This window comes from Patagioenas fasciata, unplaced genomic scaffold, assembly GCF_037038585.1.
Source record: "Patagioenas fasciata isolate bPatFas1 unplaced genomic scaffold, bPatFas1.hap1 Unplaced_7, whole genome shotgun sequence".
NCBI classification, from domain to species: Eukaryota; Metazoa; Chordata; class Aves; order Columbiformes; family Columbidae; genus Patagioenas; species Patagioenas fasciata.
Genome location: NW_027288789.1, coordinates 1,260,623 through 1,274,225, shown reverse-complemented (window position 1 = coordinate 1,274,225; position 13,603 = coordinate 1,260,623).

The following is a 13,603-nucleotide window of genomic DNA, read 5'->3' as shown; positions in this document are numbered from 1 at the left end:
GATCTTTCTGGTTTAGGCTTAGTCTAAGTGTCTCAAGTAGCCGGGGCTTTTGTTTGGGCCTAATCCATATGGTCTGATGGCTTTCCTCTCATCTCAAGATGAATGTGGTAGAAAATATAAATCAAAGAAACGTCCTTTGGCCTAGCCTTGCCTTGCCTTGCCTTATTTCCTTCTCATCCTGTTCTCTGTCCCAGCCTCTCTCACTAAGCCCTCGTCTGGCTGCATGTCTCTTCTTTCCTCTCTCCTTTTCTCAAACTCTCCTGCTTCCTGGCTTTCGTCTTTCAATTCCTCCATTTCAGTCCTGCAGCCCAGCACTACTTTTTTCTCTTGCCTCCCTTGGGCCTGCTCCCTTGGCTTTCTCCCTCTCTTCCATATCCTTCTTCCTGACTTGTCTCTTGGACACTTTTGGCCACTTTGGAGCCAAGTCTGGGGATGTTTTGGAAACTTTTCAGAGGCCTCGCTGGTGACAGGGGGGACAGCAGGCAGTGACAGGCCCGGGGCTGACAGGCTCCCCCTCCCGTAGCGGGCGCTCGGCTGCCACACCCAGTTGACATAGAACCTTTGTCACAATGCCCGCTACCGTGGTGAGGGTGCGGGCACTCTGCAGGTGACAGGGACCCAGCAGGACTTGCTGTCAGCTCAGCAATTGCTCAGTTCCCCAAAGAAGCTGAATTCTGCAAATTGCTGCTTTTGCTCTTGAAATGATGTCATCAGGTGGGTGTTTTGGTGTAATACACTGAAAACCAGAGCAGAAATGCTGAAATATTCCCATGATATGCATGGTCTCTGCACCAAACCACCATGTCTCAGCCTAAGTATGTCTGCCGCTTGTTCTTTTGTACTGCCAGCTGATTGTGGAAGTACAGTATAAAAACCATCTTTATGGAGAGATCTTTCTGGTTTAGGCTTAGTCTAAGTGTCTCAAGTAGCCGGGGCTTTTGTTTGGGCCTAATCCATATGGTCTGATGGCTTTCCTCTCATCTCTAAGATGAATGTGGTAGAAAATATAAATCAAAGAAACGTCCTTTGGCCTAGCCTTGCCTTGCCTTATTTCCTTCTCATCCTGTTCTCTGTCCCAGGCTCTCTCACTAAGCCCTCGTCTGGCTGCATGTCTCTTCTTTCCTCTCTCCTTTTCTCAAACTCTCCTGCTTCCTGGCTTTCGTCTTTCAATTCCTCCATTTCAGTCCTGCAGCCCGGCACTACTTTTTCCTCTTGCCTCCCTTTGGCCTGCTCCCTTGGCTTTCTCCCTCTCTTCCATATTCTTCTTCCCGACTTGTCTCTTGGAGTCTTTCGGCCACTTTGGACCCAAGTCTGGTCATGTTTTGGAAACTTTTCAGAGGCCTCGCTGGTGACGCGGGGGACAGCATTCAGTGACAGGCCCGGGGCTGACAGGCTCCCCCTCCCCTAGCGGGCGCTCGGCTGCCACACCCAGCTGACATAGAACCTTTGTCACAATGCCCGCTACTGTGGTGAGGATGCGGGCACTCTGCAGGTGACAGGGACCCAGCAGGACTTGCTGTCAGCTCAGCAATTGCTTAGTTCCCCAAAGAAGCTGAATTCTGCAAATTGCTGCTTTTGCTCTTGAAATGATGTCATCAGGTGGGTGTTTTGGTGTAATACACTGAAAACCAGAGCAGAAATGCTGAAATATTCCCATGATATGCATGGTCTCTGCACCAAACCACCATGACTCAGCCTAAGTATGTCTGCCGCTTATTCTTTTGTACTGCCAGCTGATTGTGGAAGTACAGTATAAAAACCATCTTTATGGAGAGATCTTTCTGGTTTAGGCTTAGTCTAAGTGTCTCAAGTAGCCGGGGCTTTTGTTTGGGCCTAATCCATAAGGTCTGATGGCTTTCCTCCTCATCTCAAGATGAATGTGGTAGAAAATATAAATCAAGGAAAACTCGTTTGGCCTAGCCTTGCCTTGCCTTGCCTTGCCTTGCCTTATTTCCTTCTCATCCTGTTCTCTGTCCCAGCCTCTCTCACTAACCCCTCGTCTGGCTGCATGTCTCTTCTTTCCTCTCTCCTTTTCTCAAACTCTCCTGCTTCCTGGCTTTCGTCTTTCAATTCCTCCATTTCAGTCCTGCAGCCCGGCACTACTTTTTTCTCTTGCCTCCCTTTGGCCTGCTCCCTTGGCTTTCTCCCTCTCTTCCATATCCTTCTTGCGACTTGTCTCTTGGAGACTTTTGGCCACTTTGGACCCAAGTCTGGGCATGTTTTGGAAACTTTTCAGAGGCCTCGCTGGTGACACGGGGGACAGCAGGCAGTGACAGGCCCGGGGCTGACAGGCTCCCCCTCCCCTAGCAGGTGCTCGGCTGCCACACCCAGCTGACATAGAACCTTTGTCACAATGCCCGCTACTGTGGTGAGGATGCGGGCACTCTGCAGGTGACAGGGACCCAGCAGGACTTGCTGTCAGCTCAGCAATTGCTCAGTTCCCCAAAGAAGCTGAATTCTGCAAACTGCTGCTTTTGCTCTTGAAATGATGTCATCAGGTGGGTGTTTTGGTGTAATACACTGAAAACCAGAGCAGAAATGCTGAAATATTCCCATGATAAGCATGGTCTCTGCACCAAACCACCATGACTCAGCCTAAGTATGTCTGCCGCTTATTCTTTTGTACTGCCAGCTGATTGTGGAAGTACAGTATAAAAACCATCTTTATGTAGAGATCTTTCTGGTTTAGGCTTAGTCTAAGTGTCTCAAGTAGCCGGGGCTTTTGTTTGGGCCTAATCCATAAGGTCTGATGGCTTTCCTCCTCATCTCAAGATGAATGTGGTAGAAAATATAAATCAAGGAAAGCTCGTTTGGCCTAGCCTTGCCTTGCCTTGCCTTGCCTTATTTCCTTCTCACCCTGTTCTCTGTCCCAGCCTCTCTCACTAAGCCCTCGTCTGGCTGCATGTCTCTTCTTTCCTCTCTCCTTTTCTCAAACTCTCCTGCTTCCTGGCTTTCGTCTTTCAATTCCTCCATTTCAGTCCTGCAGCCCGGCACTACTTTTTTCTCTTGCCTCCCTTTGGCCTGCTCCCTTGGCTTTCTCCCTCTCTTCCATATCCTTCTTCCCGACTTGTCTCTTGGAGACTTTTGGCCACTTTGGACCCAAGTCTGGGCATGTTTTGGAAACTTTTCAGAGGCCTCGCTGGTGACAGGGGGGACAGCAGGCAGTGACAGGCCCGGGGCTGACAGGCTCCCCCTCCCCTAGCGGGCGCTCGGCTGCCACACCCAGCTGACATAGAACCTTTGTCACAATGCCCGCTACCGTGGTGAGGGTGCGGGCACTCTGCAGGTGACAGGGACCCAGCAGGACTTGCTGTCAGCTCAGCAATTGCTCAGTTCCCCAAAGAATTTGAATTTTGCAAATTGCTGCTTTTGCTCTTGAAATGATGTCATCAGGTGGGTGTTTTGGTGTAATACACTGAAAACCAGAGCAGAAATGCTGAAATATTCCCATGATATGCATGGTCTCTGCACCAAACCACCATGTCTCAGCCTAAGTATGTCTGCCACTTGCTCTTTTGTACTGCCAGCTGATTGTGGAAGTACAGTATAAAAACCATCTTTATGGAGAGATCTTTCTGGTTTAGGCTTAGTCTAAGTGTCTCAAGTAGCCGGGGCTTTTGTTTGGGCCTAAACCATATGGTCTGATGGCTTTCCTCTCATCTCAAGATGAATGTGGTAGAAAATATAAATCAAAGAAACGTCCTTTGGCCTAGCCTTGCCTTGCCTTGCCTTATTTCCTTCTCATCCTGTTCTCTGTCCCAGCCTCTCTCACTAAGCCCTCGTCTGGCTGCATGTCTCTTCTTTCCTCTCTCCTTTTCTCAAACTCTCCTGCTTCCTGGCTTTCGTCTTTCAATTCCTCCATTTCAGTCCTGCAGCCCGGCACTACTTTTTTCTCTTGCCTCCCTTTGGCCTGCTCCCTTGGCTTTCTCCCTCTCTTCCATATCCTTCTTCCCGACTTGTCTCTTGGAGACTTTTGGCCACTTTGGACCCAAGTCTGGGCATGTTTTGGAAACTTTTCAGAGGCCTCGCTGGTGACAGGGGGGACAGCAGGCAGTGACAGGCCCGGGGCTGACAGGCTCCCCCTCCCCTAGCGGGCGCTCGGCTGCCACACCCAGCTGACATAGAACCTTTGTCACAATGCCCGCTACCGTGGTGAGGGTGTGGGCACTCTGCAGGTGACAGGGACCCAGCAGGACTTGCTGTCAGCTCAGCAATTGCTCAGTTCCCCAAAGAATTTGAATTTTGCAAATTGCTGCTTTTGCTCTTGAAATGATGTCATCAGGTGGGTGTTTTGGTGTAATACACTGAAAACCAGAGCAGAAATGATGAAATATTCCCATGATATGCATGGTCTCTGCACCAAACCACCATGTCTCAGCCTAAGTATGTCTGCCGCTTGTTCTTTTGTACTGCCAGCTGATTGTGGAAGTACAGTATAAAAACCATTTTTATGGAGAGATCTTTCTGGTTTAGGCTTAGTCTAAGTGTCTCAAGTAGCCGGGGCTTTTGTTTGGGCCTAATCCATAACGTCTGATGGCTTTCCTCTCATCGCAAGATGAATGTGGTAGAAAATATAAATCAAAGAAACGTCCTTTGGCCTAGCCTTGCCTTGCCTTGCCTTATTTCCTTCTCATCCTGTTCTCTGTCCCAGCCTCTCTCACTAAGCCCTCGTCTGGCTGCATGTCTCTTCTTTCCTCTCTCCTTTTCTCAAACTCTCCTGCTTCCTGGCTTTCGTCTTTCAATTCCTCCATTTCAGTCCTGCAGCCTGGCACTACTTTTTTCTCTTGCCTCCCTTTGGCTTGCTCCCTTGGCTTTCTCCCTCTCTTCCATATCCTTCTTCCCGACATGTCTCTTGGAGACTTTTGGCCACTTTGGACCCAAGTCTGGGCATGTTTTGGAAACTTTTCAGAGGCCTCGCTTGTGACAGGGGGGACAGCAAGCAGTGACAGGCCCGGGGCTGACAGGCTCCCCCTCCCCTAGCGGGCGTTCGGCTGCCACACCCAGCTGACATAGAACCTTTGTCACAATGCCCGCTACCGTGGTGAGGGTGCGGTCACTCTGCAGGTGACAGGGACCCAGCAGGACTTGCTGTCAGCTCAGCAATTGCTCAGTTCCCCAAAGAAGCTGAATTCTGCAAATTGCTGCTTTTGCTCTTGAAATGATGTCATCAGGTGGGTGTTTTGGTGTAATACACTGAAAACCAGAGCAGAAATGCTGAAATATTCCCATGATATGCATGATCTCTGCACCAAACCACCATGTCTCAGCCTAAGTATGTCTGCCGCTTGTTCTTTTGTACTGCCAGCTCATTGTGGAAGTACAGTATAAAAACCATCTTTATGGAGAGATCTTTCTGGTTTAGGCTTAGTCTAAGTGTCTCAAGTAGCCGGGGCTTTTGTTTGGGCCTAAACCATATGGTCTGATGGCTTTCCTCTCATCTCAAGATGAATGTGGTAGAAAATATAAATCAAAGAAACGTCCTTTGGCCTAGCCTTGCCTTGCCTTGCCTTATTTCCTTCTCATCCTGTTCTCTGTCCCAGCCTCTCTCACTAAGCCCTCGTCTGGCTGCATGTCTCTTCTTTCCTCTCTCCTTTTCTCAAACTCTCCTGCTTCCTGGCTTTCGTCTTTCAATTCCTCCATTTCAGTCCTGCAGCCCGGCACTACTTTTTTCTCTTGCCTCCCTTTGGCCTGCTCCCTTGGCTTTCTCCCTCTCTTCCATATCCTTCTTCCCGACTTGTCTCTTGGAGACTTTTGGCCACTTTGGACCCAAGTCTGGGCATGTTTTGGAAACTTTTCAGAGGCCTCGCTGGTGACAGGGGGGACAGCAGGCAGTGACAGGCCCGGGGCTGACAGCCTCCCCCTCCCCTAGCGGGCGCTCGGCTACCACACCCAGCTGACATAGAACCTTTGTCACAATGCCCGCTACCGTGGTGAGGATGCGGGCACTATGCAGGTGACAGGGACCCAGCAGGACTTGCTGTCAGCTCAGCAATTGCTCAGTTCCCCAAAGAATTTGAATTCTGCAAATTGCTGCTTTTGCTCTTGAAATGATGTCATCAGGTGGGTGTTTTGGTGTAATACACTGAAAACCAGAGCAGAAATGCTGAAATATTCCCATGATATGCATGGTCTCTGCACCAAACCACCATGTCTCAGCCTAAGTATGTCTGCCACTTGCTCTTTTGTACTGCCAGCTGATTGTGGAAGTACAGTATAAAAACCATCTTTATGGAGAGATCTTTCTGGTTTAGGCTTAGTCTAAGTGTCTCAAGTAGCCGGGGCTTTTGTTTGGGCCTAAACCATATGGTCTGATGGCTTTCCTCTCATCTCAAGATGAATGTGGTAGAAAATATAAATCAAAGAAACGTCCTTTGGCCTAGCCTTGCCTTGCCTTGCCTTATTTCCTTCTCATCCTGTTCTCTGTCCCAGCCTCTCTCACTAAGCCCTCGTCTGGCTGCATGTCTCTTCTTTCCTCTCTCCTTTTCTCAAACTCTCCTGCTTCCTGGCTTTCGTCTTTCAATTCCTCCATTTCAGTCCTGCAGCCCGGCACTACTTTTTTCTCTTGCCTCCCTTTGGCCTGCTCCCTTGGCTTTCTCCCTCTCTTCCATATCCTTCTTCCCGACTTGTCTCTTGGAGACTTTTGGCCACTTTGGACCCAAGTCTGGGCATGTTTTGGAAACTTTTCAGAGGCCTCGCTGGTGACAGGGGGGACAGCAGGCAGTGACAGGCCCGGGGCTGACAGGCTCCCCCTCCCCTAGCGGGCGCTCGGCTGCCACACCCAGCTGACATAGAACCTTTGTCACAATGCCCGCTACCGTGGTGAGGGTGTGGGCACTCTGCAGGTGACAGGGACCCAGCAGGACTTGCTGTCAGCTCAGCAATTGCTCAGTTCCCCAAAGAATTTGAATTTTGCAAATTGCTGCTTTTGCTCTTGAAATGATGTCATCAGGTGGGTGTTTTGGTGTAATACACTGAAAACCAGAGCAGAAATGATGAAATATTCCCATGATATGCATGGTCTCTGCACCAAACCACCATGTCTCAGCCTAAGTATGTCTGCCGCTTGTTCTTTTGTACTGCCAGCTGATTGTGGAAGTACAGTATAAAAACCATCTTTATGGAGAGATCTTTCTGGTTTAGGCTTAGTCTAAGTGTCTCAAGTAGCCGGGGCTTTTGTTTGGGCCTAATCCATAACGTCTGATGGCTTTCCTCCTCATCTCAAGATGAATGTGGTAGAAAATATAAATCAAAGAAACGTCCTTTGGCCTAGCCTTGCCTTGCCTTGCCTTATTTCCTTCTCATCCTGTTCTCTGTCCCAGCCTCTCTCACTAAGCCCTCGTCTGGCTGCATGTCTCTTCTTTCCTCTCTCCTTTTCTCAAACTCTCCTGCTTCCTGGCTTTCGTCTTTCAATTCCTCCATTTCAGTCCTGCAGCCTGGCACTACTTTTTTCTCTTGCCTCCCTTTGGCTTGCTCCCTTGGCTTTCTCCCTCTCTTCCATATCCTTCTTCCCGACATGTCTCTTGGAGACTTTTGGCCACTTTGGACCCAAGTCTGGGCATGTTTTGGAAACTTTTCAGAGGCCTCGCTTGTGACAGGGGGGACAGCAAGCAGTGACAGGCCCGGGGCTGACAGGCTCCCCCTCCCCTAGCGGGCGTTCGGCTGCCACACCCAGCTGACATAGAACCTTTGTCACAATGCCCGCTACCGTGGTGAGGGTGCGGTCACTCTGCAGGTGACAGGGACCCAGCAGGACTTGCTGTCAGCTCAGCAATTGCTCAGTTCCCCAAAGAAGCTGAATTCTGCAAATTGCTGCTTTTGCTCTTGAAATGATGTCATCAGGTGGGTGTTTTGGTGTAATACACTGAAAACCAGAGCAGAAATGCTGAAATATTCCCATGATATGCATGGTCTCTGCACCAAACCACCATGTCTCAGCCTAAGTATGTCTGCCGCTTGTTCTTTTGTACTGCCAGCTCATTGTGGAAGTACAGTATAAAAACCATCTTTATGGAGAGATCTTTCTGGTTTAGGCTTAGTCTAAGTGTCTCAAGTAGCCGGGGCTTTTGTTTGGGCCTAATCCATAACGTCTGATGGCTTTCCTCTCATCGCAAGATGAATGTGGTAGAAAATATAAATCAAAGAAACGTCCTTTGGCCTAGCCTTGCCTTGCCTTGCCTTATTTCCTTCTCATCCTGTTCTCTGTCCCAGCCTCTCTCACTAAGCCCTCGTCTGGCTGCATGTCTCTTCTTTCCTCTCTCCTTTTCTCAAACTCTCCTGCTTCCTGGCTTTCGTCTTTCAATTCCTCCATTTCAGTCCTGCAGCCCGGCACTACTTTTTTCTCTTGCCTCCCTTGGGCCTGCTCCCTTGGCTTTCTCCCTCTCTTCCATATCCTTCTTCCCGACTTGTCTCTTGGAGACTTTTGGCCACTTTGGACCCAAGTCGGGGCATGTTTTGGAAACTTTTCAGAGGCCTCGCTGGTGACAGGGGGGACAGCAGGCAGTGACAGGCCCGGGGCTGACAGGCTCCCCCTCCCCTAGCGGGCGCTCGGCTACCACACCCAGCTGACATAGAACCTTTGTCACAATGCCCGCTACCGTGGTGAGGATGCGGGCACTCTGTAGGTGACAGGGACCCAGCAGGACTTGCTGTCAGCTCAGCAATTGCTCAGTTCCCCAAAGAATTTGAATTCTGCAAATTGCTGCTTTTGCTCTTGAAATGATGTCATCAGGTGGGTGTTTTGGTGTAATACACTGAAAACCAGAGCAGAAATGCTGAAATATTCCCATGATATGCATGGTCTCTGCACCAAACCACCATGTCTCAGCCTAAGTATGTCTGCCGCTTGTTCTTTTGTACTGCCAGCTGATTGTGGAAGTACAGTATAAAAACCATCTTTATGGAGAGATCTTTCTGGTTTAGGCTTAGTCTAAGTGTCTCAAGTAGCCGGGGCTTTTGTTTGGGCCTAATCCATAACGTCTGATGGCTTTCCTCTCATCGCAAGATGAATGTGGTAGAAAATATAAATCAAAGAAACGTCCTTTGGCCTAGCCTTGCCTTGCCTTGCCTTATTTCCTTCTCATCCTGTTCTCTGTCCCAGCCTCTCTCACTAAGCCCTCGTCTGGCTGCATGTCTCTTCTTTCCTCTCTCCTTTTCTCAAACTCTCCTGCTTCCTGGCTTTCGTCTTTCAATTCCTCCATTTCAGTCCTGCAGCCCGGCACTACTGTTTTCTCTTGCCTCCCTTTGGCCTGCTCCCTTGGCTTTCTCCCTCTCTTCCATATCCTTCTTCCTGACTTGTCTCTTGGAGACTTTTGGCCACTTTGGACCCAAGTCTGGGCATGTTTTGGAAACTTTTCAGAGGCCTCGCTGGTGACAGGGGGGACAGCAGGCAGTGACAGGCCCAGGGCTGACAGGCTCCCCCTCCCATAGCGGGCGCTCGGCTGCCACACCCAGCTGACATAGAACCTTTGTCACAATGCCCGCTACCGCGGTGAGGGTGCGGGCACTCTGCAGGTGACAGGGACCCAGCAGGACTTGCTGTCAGCTCAGCAATTGCTCAGTTCCCCAAAGTAGCTGAATTCTGCAAATTGCTGCTTTTGCTCTTGAAATGATGTCATCAGGTGGGTGTTTTGGTGTAACACACTGAAAACCAGAGCAGAAATGCTGAAATATTCCCATGATATGCATGGTCTCTGCACCAAACCACCATGTCTCAGCCTAAGTATGTCTGCCGCTTGTTCTTTTGTACTGACAGAATATTGTGGAAGTACAGTATAAAAACCATCTTTATGGAGAGATCTTTCTGGTTTAGGCTTAGTCTAAGTGTCTCAAGTAGCCGGGGCTTTTGTTTGGGCCTAATCCATATGGTCTGATGGCTTTCCTCTCATCGCAAGATGAATGTGGTAGAAAATATAAATCAAAGAAACGTCCTTTGGCCTAGCCTTGCCTTGCCTTATTTCCTTCTCATCCTGTTCTCTGTCCCAGCCTCTCTCACTAAGCCCTCGTCTGGCTGCATGTCTCTTCTTTCCTCTCTCCTTTTCTCAAACTCTCCTGCTTCCTGGCTTTCGTCTTTCAATTCCTCCATTTCAGTCCTGCAGCCCGGCACTACTTTTTCCTCTTGCCTCCCTTTGGCCTGCTCCCTTGGCTTTCTCCCTCTCTTCCATATCCTTCTTCCCGACATGTCTCTTGGAGACTTTTGGCCACTTTGGACCCAAGTCTGGGGATGTTTTGGAAACTTTTCAGAGGCCTCGCTGGTGACAGGGGGGACAGCAGGCAGTGACAGGCCCGGGGCTGACAGGCTCCCCCTCCCCTAGCGGGCGCTCGGCTGCCACACCCAGCTGACGTAGAACCTTTGTCACAATGCCCGCTACCGTGGTGAGGATGCGGGCACTCTGCAGGTGACAGGGACCCAGCAGGACTTGCTGTCAGCTCAGCAATTGCTCAGTTCCCCAAAGAAGCTGAATTCTGCAAATTGCTGCTTTTGCTCTTGAAATGATGTCATCAGGTGGGTGTTTTGGTGTAATACACTGAAAACCAGAGCAGAAATGCTGAAATATTCCCATGATATGCATGGTCTCTGCACCAAACCACCATGTCTCAGCCTAAGTATGTCTGCCGCTTGTTCTTTTGTACTGCCAGCTGATTGTGGAAGTACAGTATAAAAACCATCTTTATGGAGAGATCTTTCTGGTTTAGGCTTAGTCTAAGTGTCTCAAGTAGCCGGGGCTTTTGTTTGGGCCTAATCCATAAGGTCTGATAGCTTTCCTCTCATCTCAAGATGAATGTGGTAGAAAATATAAATCAAAGAAACGTCCTTTGGCCTAACCTTGCCTTGCCTTATTTCCTTCTCATCCTGTTCTCTGTCCCAGCCTCTCTCACTAAGCCCTCGTCTGGCTGCATGTCTCTTCTTTCCTCCCTCCTTTTCTCAAACTCTCCTACTTCCTGGCTTTCCTCTTTCAATTCCTCCATTTCAGTCCTGCAGCCCGGCACTACTTTTTCCTCTTGCCTCCCTTGGGCCTGCTCCCTTGGCTTTCTCCCTCTGTTCCATATCCTTCTTCCCGACTTGTCTCTTGGAGACTTTTGGCCACTTTGCACCCAAGTCTGGGGATGTTTTGGAAACTTTTCAGAGGCCTCGCTGGTGACAGGGGGGACAGCAGGCAGTACACAGGCCCGGGGCTGACAGGCTCCCCCTCCCCTAGCGGGCGCTCGGCTGCCACACCCAGCTGACGTAGAACCTTTGTCACAATGCCCGCTACCGTGGTGAGGATGCGGGCACTCTGCAGGTGACAGGGACCCAGCAAGACTTGGTGTCAGTTCAGCAATTGCTCAGTTCCCCAAAGAAGTTGAATTTTGCAAATTGCTGCTTTGCTCTTGAAATTATGTCATCAGGTGGGTGTTTTGGTGTAATACACTGAAAACCAGAGCAGAAATGCTGAAATATTCCCATGGTATGCATGGTCTCTGCACCAAACCACCATGACTCAGCCTAAGTCCATCTGCCGCTTGTTCTTTTGTACTGCCAGCTGATTGTGAAAGTACAGTATAAAAACCATCTTTATGGAGAGATCTTTGTGGTTTAGACTTAGTCTAAGTGTCTCAAGTAGCCGGGGCTTTTGTTTGGGCCTAAACCATAACGTCTGATGGCTTTCCTCTCATCTCAAGATGAATGTGGTAGAAAATATAAGTCAAAGAAACGTCCTTTGGCCTAGCCTTGCCTTGCCTTATTTCCTTCTCATCCTGTTCTCTGTCCCAGCCTCTCTCACTAAGCCCTCGTCTGGCTGCATGTCTCTTCTTTCCTCTCTCCTTTTCTCAAACTCTCCTGCTTCCTGGCTTTCGTCTTTCAATTCCTCCATTTCAGTCCTGCAGCCCGGCACTACTTTTTTCTCTTGCCTCCCTTTGGCCTGCTCCCTTGGCTTTCTCCCTCTCTTCCATATCCTTCTTCCCGACTTGTCTCTTGGAGACTTTTGGCCACTTTGGACCCAAGTCTGGGCATGTTTTGGAAACTTTTCAGAGGCCTCGCTGGTGACAGGGGGGACAGCAGGCAGTGACAGGCCCGGGGCTGACAGGCTCCTCCTCCCCTAGCGGGCGCTCGGCTGTCACACCCAGCTGACGTAGAACCTTTGTCACAATGCCCGCTACCGTGGTGAGGATGCGGGCACTCTGCAGGTGACAGGGACCCAGCAGGACTTGGTGTCATTTCAGCAATTGCTCAGTTCCCCAAAGAAGTTGAATTTTGCAAATTGCTGCTTTGCTCTTGAAATTATGTCATCAGGTGGGTGTTTTGGTGTAATACACTGAAAACCAGAGCAGAAATGCTGAAATATTCCCATGGTATGCATGGTCTCTGCACCAAACCACCATGACTCAGCCTAAGTCCATCTGCCGCTTGTTCTTTTGTACTGCCAGCTGATTGTGAAAGTACAGTATAAAAACCATCTTTATGGAGAGATCTTTGTGGTTTAGACTTAGTCTAAGTGTCTCAAGTAGCCGGGGCTTTTGTTTGGGCCTAAACCATAACGTCTGATGGCTTTCCTCTCATCTCAAGATGAATGTGGTAGAAAATATAAGTCAAAGAAACGTCCTTTGGCCTAGCCTTGCCTTGCCTTATTTCCTTCTCATCCTGTTCTCTGTCCCAGCCTCTCTCACTAAGCCCTCATCTGGCTGCATGTCTCTTCTTTCCTCTCTCCTTTTCTCAAACTCTCCTGCTTCCTGGCTTTCGTCTTTCAATTCCTCCATTTCAGTCCTGCAGCCCGGCACTACTTTTTTCTCTTGCCTCCCTTTGGCCTGCTCCCTTGGCTTTCTCCCTCTCTTCCATATCCTTCTTCCCGACTTGTCTCTTGGAGACTTTTGGCCACTTTGGACCCAAGTCTGGGCATGTTTTGGAAACTTTTCAGAGGCCTCGCTGGTGACAGGGGGGACAGCAGGCAGTGACAGGCCCGGGGCTGACAGGCTCCTCCTCCCCTAGCGGGCGCTCGGCTGTCACACCCAGCTGACGTAGAACCTTTGTCACAATGCCCGCTACCGTGGTGAGGATGCGGGCACTCTGCAGGTGACAGGGACCCAGCAGGACTTGCTGTCAGCTCAGCAATTGCTCAGTTCCCCAAAGAAGCTGAATTCTGCAAATTGCTGCTTTTGCTCTTGAAATGATGTCATCAGGTGGGTGTTTTGGTGTAATACACTGAAAACCAGAGCAGAAATGCTGAAATATTCCCATGATATGCATGGTCTCTGCAGCAAACCACCATGTCTCAGCCTAAGTATGTCTGCCGCTTGTTCTTTTGTACTGCCAGCTGATTGTGGAAGTACAGTATAAAAACCGTCTTTATGTAGAGATCTTTCTGGTTTAGGCTTAGTCTAAGTGTCTCAAGTAGCCGGGGCTTTTGTTTGGGCCTAATCCATAAGGTCTGATAGCTTTCCTCCTCATCTCAAGATGAATGTGGTAGAAAATATAAATCAAAGAAACGTCCTTTGGCCTAGCCTTGCCTTGCCTTGCCTTATTTCCTTCTCGTCCTGTTCTCTGTCCCAGCCTCTCTCACTAAGCCCTCGTCTGGCTGCATGTCTCTTCTTTCCTCTCTCCTTTTCTCAAACTCTCCTGCTTCCTGGCTTT